Source organism: Pholis gunnellus (genome assembly GCF_910591455.1).
Source record: "Pholis gunnellus genome assembly, chromosome: 1".
In the NCBI taxonomy this organism is placed as follows: domain Eukaryota; kingdom Metazoa; phylum Chordata; class Actinopteri; order Perciformes; family Pholidae; genus Pholis; species Pholis gunnellus.
Window position 1 is genome coordinate 12,632,396 of NC_136528.1, and position 5,560 is coordinate 12,637,955.

Consider the following 5,560-nt stretch of genomic DNA (forward strand, 5'->3'; position numbering starts at 1 on the left):
TAAACGCGTGTTCTCACATTTGCCTTGCAGTGTTGGACATTCCTACCAGGAAATGAAATGAGTCCGTAACAAATGTTTTGGCTTCTGTTGAACTCTTTAGCGAGCAGTGGCTTGCCAACAGTAGCAGTGTGTTTTGGTTCCCAGAAACCCCCCGGGATTGTGACTCCCTGAGCCTCCGGATGGAGGGCGAACACTTTCTCTCTTTGATTGAAAGACGAAGAAAAAAGAGAAAGAAATGTCATACAGAGTTGCATAGGTATTAGGATAAGAGGGATTGAAATAAAGATTTTCTTTTGTAGATACATAGAAGTCCATTTGTATTTCATTTTAGTGAATGGAGATATGGTCTTGGTCTAGCCAGGCCATTTAGCCTTGTGCGCTAATCTGCAGGTGAAAAGGGGGACTGTGAGTGCGATAAAGGCACCCTTGAAGACAGGTTTGGCTTCCTCTGGTGCAGCAAGTGGAGCTCAGGTCAGGAACAATTTGTGCCTCGTTGATTTTGTGTGTTCTTAGGTGTGTGTGTGTGTGTGTGTCTTACTGTGAGAATATGCAGTACGCTAACACCCATGAGCCTTGTAGCCATAAATCAGCAATAGGAAGTGGCGTGACACAGGCTGCAGGGCCTTGCTGATATGGACTGGAGCTATAATGGGCCCTGTTTCAGTTTGAGGAAGACATCAGCTGCACTGATCTTTACTACCCTGCAGGGCCCTGGAGATTACCACTGTACGAGAAGAAACACTATTTAGGTTACTCAGAAGGTTAAAAACTTTTTCTACAGCATGCCTGTACCACACACAATCGCTTCTGTACAATATGCTCAGTCGAAGCCTTGACAATACTGTACCGCCTCGTGAACGATGAGCTGTATTCATGGTTTGTTCAATGTGCGCACGCAGACAACAGCGTTTGTTATTCTGTCTGTTTGTTGCAGATAGAGCCTGGGTCTTGTTAGCTGTCAGGCCAAGCATCCACAAAGCTATTCTCTCACTTATTGATGGGGATCCACTAAATTACAGGCTCAAACAAGAGAGGCGGCTGCAAAAAAACAACCCTTGTAAAAGTTTCCTACAAGCCCCTCACATTTCAGCATTGTGTGAGTGTACACAAAGAAAAGAGAGAACGAATGTCAAGAAGATCCCAAATGCATTTTTCTTTATTTCGCTTTCCCTTTTCTTTCGGCTGTCTTTCTTTGGTCAGACCCTGTCTGGTCTTGCTATTATCCTGGGGCGTTATCAGTGTGTAGCTGCCTCTTCAGATCAGGCTTGCGATAAGGGCTAAATAAATGGAATGCTTGGCTAGTGGACATAGGTCAAGCCTTGTTTCGCCCCAGTTTTTTTTCAGGGTGTTGTTGTGTTTGTCTGCGGGGGAAGTGGAGGGTGCAGCACGAACAGGCTCTGCAGTCTAATGAACTTATTGATTTCAATTTCAGGGCTGTTTTCTCCCCGCCTGACGCTTCTGAAGCTTTCATCCATTTCTGGACATAAATTAGTAACTCTGTCTCTTGTTCGGGGACTTTTTCTTTTTTTTTTTGCTCATCCCTCTCGCTCGCTCTGCCCGTCTCTCGGAGACAGGTTGCTATCTTGGAAATGCTGTTTTTAAATGTGTTAAAAGCTTCTGTGGTTAGATGGATGCTCTGTGTGGGTGTTTTCTGTGTGGCTTAGCATACACCTGTCCCTGACAGAGATGGAGCTAAGGAAATGCCAAGCTGTGTGTGTGTGTGTGTGTGTGTGTGCGTGTGTGTGTGTATATATGTGTGTGTGAGTGTGCCATCAGCCATTGGGGGTCATTGAAGATGCTGAGTGACCTCTTCCCAGGGGGGTCAGGCAGCAGCTGACAACTGTTTGTGTATGTCTGCGTGTGTGTGTGTCCGTGAGTACATGTGCATCCACTACTAATCCATATCATGTATCACATGCACAACATGTTTTCCCCACAAATTTGTGCACACATCCAAAGACAGAGGGCCCGTGCCAACAGCAGTGAGCGCAGCACATTCCCAAAAGAAGCCCAGCTCATGGAAAATGAGAGGCCACCGGCATTGGGACAGGAAGCCTTCTCGGCCCGGGTCTAACGAGCACTGTGGGAGCCTCCACTCTGGACCCGGTACATCCGATACCCCCGATGATGTCCAAAGGCTAAACAGTTAAAAGGTCCGGTTGCTATATGTAGATGCGCAACACCCCCCTGTTCTGAATCCGATACTCTGGGAATCACAATAACAAGGCTGTGAGCTCTGGTCAGTTTTCCAGAGCTACCAGTCGGCCTCCCACCAACAGACGCTTGCTGCGGAGACCCACAGACAGAAAGATAGAGGGAGAGAGAGCTCAAAAGAGAATTGATGCTGAGTAGCACAGGTTTTAATAGGGCTGTCAGAGTCATATTGTTTATGTCGTGTTCCAGATTAATCCATTCTTCCTTTATGAGCCTCTGCAGCCACCGTAAATTGCAAGCACGAAGCCGGTCCACTGTTGAGTTATACGCCTCGGGGATCAGTGCCACACACGGGCGGAAAATAAATCATTTCCGGGCAATACCTGGACCCTTTGTAAATAAAGCCATAGATGTTTTTACACCCCCCTGTTTTCTCTCTCCTGCCTCCAGGGCTCTTATTGAATCTCATAAGGAGAGGGAGGGAGAGACAGAGAGAGAAACATGAGAGAATAAGAGAGAGCAGAGTTGAAGAGGGACTGGGGGAGAAAGGGGGAGAAAGGGGGAGGCTCGCACGCGTGCGCGAGAAAGAGAGTGAAACAGAGGGAAAAGTCAGGAAAGAGATTCCAAGCGGGGAAGGATGAAGAGACACAAACCAAGATAGCTTCGCAAAACAGACAAGCAGAGAGAGAGAGAGAGAGGATGTAGATGTTGGCTGGGTGATATATGTGTGGAGTGCTGATTCCCTGGGTTCTCGGGGTGTTCAGGTTGAGATCTGTCAGACTGTCTAAACACAAGGCCCACTGTTATGCACTGCTGTGGAGCAGGGGGCATCGAGCACACAGCCAGCTTCGCCAGCTTCACCAGCTTCACCAGCTTCACCAGCAGGGCGGCCCAGCTCGGCTGCAGCGCTGGCCGTGACCGCAGTCCGGGCTGCCTGGGCTGCCTGCCTTCCCTTCCAGCCACCCCTCCCTCGTTTCCATCACCATGACCTCTTGCCCGCGGGAGCAGTGCCCGAGCCTGGAGAGCCCGAAAGAGGGAAAGAGAAAGAAGGACAGCGAGAGAGACCGGAACAACTTGTTCATCCTGGCTTGTGCGGACTGCCGGCCGGAGACAGCCAAAGGGAATGGGGAATGTGCACACTGCTCTGTCAGGACTTCATGAAGTATACATGACGTGCTATGTGAAAATGCTTCCTGTGTACTGTGTGTATCATGCTCTTTTCTTTCTTTTCTTTTGTTTCTTCTTTAACCCCCTTCCTTCCCCCTCCAGCCCTCCCTCCCCATTTCTCTCTATACCGTTGCTTTCAAGAGCTCAAAGTTTGCTTTTCTTTTCAGTGACAAAGTATTCCCTGGTTGTAAAATGTTAATCAGTGGCAGGCGGCAGGGTGACAAGAGAGGCTCCAGCTTCTGGTGGTGTACTGCAACTCATCTGGGATGATATTGGGCTGCAGTAGATGTTGGACCACAGTGAGATCAGTGCTAACTATATAACGCTCTTTGTTCCCTTTGTAGAGTCCAAACCAAATGATTACATAAATACAGCCACTGAGCAGACCCTACATTAATTCATTCTTAACACAAGCATTTAACCTATCTATTATTCATATCTCTAACAATGCCAGGGGGCAAAAAATCAGTGCTCCCCTCGCCCGTATATCTGCCCAGCTACAGAGAGGGTGATGCATTATTCAGGGTGTGCCAGGCTAGACTGTTCTCCCTGCTCTCAACTGGTGGAAGCTACACTCCTCCTGCTGGGACACTGTTCTCTGTCTGTAAACTATCTGTCCTCTCCTTTCTCTGGCTGTTGTCCCTGTCTGTCTTTGCCTCTCTCAACCTCTGTTGAATCATGGTGATATTTTCATTTTTGGTGTAAATCCAAATGCCTTGTGGAATTACTTTCTTCATCTCTCTGGCCTGTAAATGCATACTTTCCTCAGTCTTTTTAGTGCCTGTTGCCAGATACATGTTGATTCAAAGACATCCTGTGCTGGCGTTAAAAAACTCTGATTATTATGTCACCTTTTTAAGTTTTGGGAAATTTGAAAAGTATTTATTGATGTTGACGTTTGGCCACCGTCTTGCACTCTGCTGTTCCCTCTACATCTCCACATACACACAACTTTCTCTTGTCATCTCTTTAAACTCAAACCGCTGTCCTATAATTTAGCCTCTTTGCTTCTCTCGTCACAGATGGAGGAACAGATCCAAATATATTGTCTTGTATTCTGGGTCTGTTGTCTCCCCGCTCTCTGTTCTGTATCTCCCCTGGCTCCCACTCAGAGAAGACATTAAAATTTGAGCAGAGAGGGGAGACGGAGAGTCAGGGCCAGCCTGAGGGTCCTGGTGTACTGCTGCACACTTTTGTCCCAGAAAACAGGGCATGGGATGATAAGTTGCAAAGACTCTAGACTGCTTCTTTGTTTAGGCTAGAGTGAGGCTGTTTCTCCGAGCCAAAACTATGAGTTAGAGTAGTGATTAGTGTAGCATTCAGCTCAAACTTCTCCTCAGTGTAGTTTTGAGCGCAGGGACATGCAATTAACAAAGTAAGGGTATTTAAAGGGATGAGGGAGAGAATGGCCACATTCAATGTATAGTTAATACAAGCAAACACATCACATCTGCATTTGTTAACATTAAATGCTAATACCTAACTTATAGTTGAAACATAGGTCACTTTGCTCTAAATATTAGGTGTTGAATTTCTGCAAAATGAGCGCTATTGAGTTTTCTCACAAACCCTCAGGACCAAAGTCGGAAATCAAAATAAAGAAGAGTTACTTTGTGGGTAGAGGGACGAGGTTGGTTTCATTTCGTATTTGAAATCAGCTCCATAATTTGATCTTTGTAAAACTTACGTTGCTTCAGGTGTTCGGCAGGAGGAATGATAGCCTTAGGGCTTGGAGCTACCATGAGGCCCCGCCGAGATTTCCCATCATCCCCACAGTCTGGCAGCAGCTTTTCAAACAGCGCCCCTTCTGAAGTTGCCCTTGGTTCTACATGTGTAGCAGTAATTATGAATGAGGGGGACTAAGATCTGTACAAAACCATCAAACATTTTACAGCTTGCTGCTATTGTAATAAAGATCAATAGACACGGTATCAGTCATGGTTTTGAAGGAGAGGTGGTGCTGTACATTTTCCCTCGCATACTTCCTCTCTTTCTTTCTTTCACTGCGTCTCCCTCGCTCATGTCCCCTCTCATTTCTCTTTTCTTTCTCTCTCTACTCTCTTCCCATACAGAACCAGTGTAGCACATCCGTTTTAATTGCCGTTTGTAGGGCTCTGTGATGTGAACTACTGAAAGACACCCATCCTATAAAAGAACAGGAGACGGAGACAGAGAGAGGCAGTGAAATACATTCACTTCAGCTCTAGCTACTTCTACAGCAAGGGCCAAGGCCAAACTT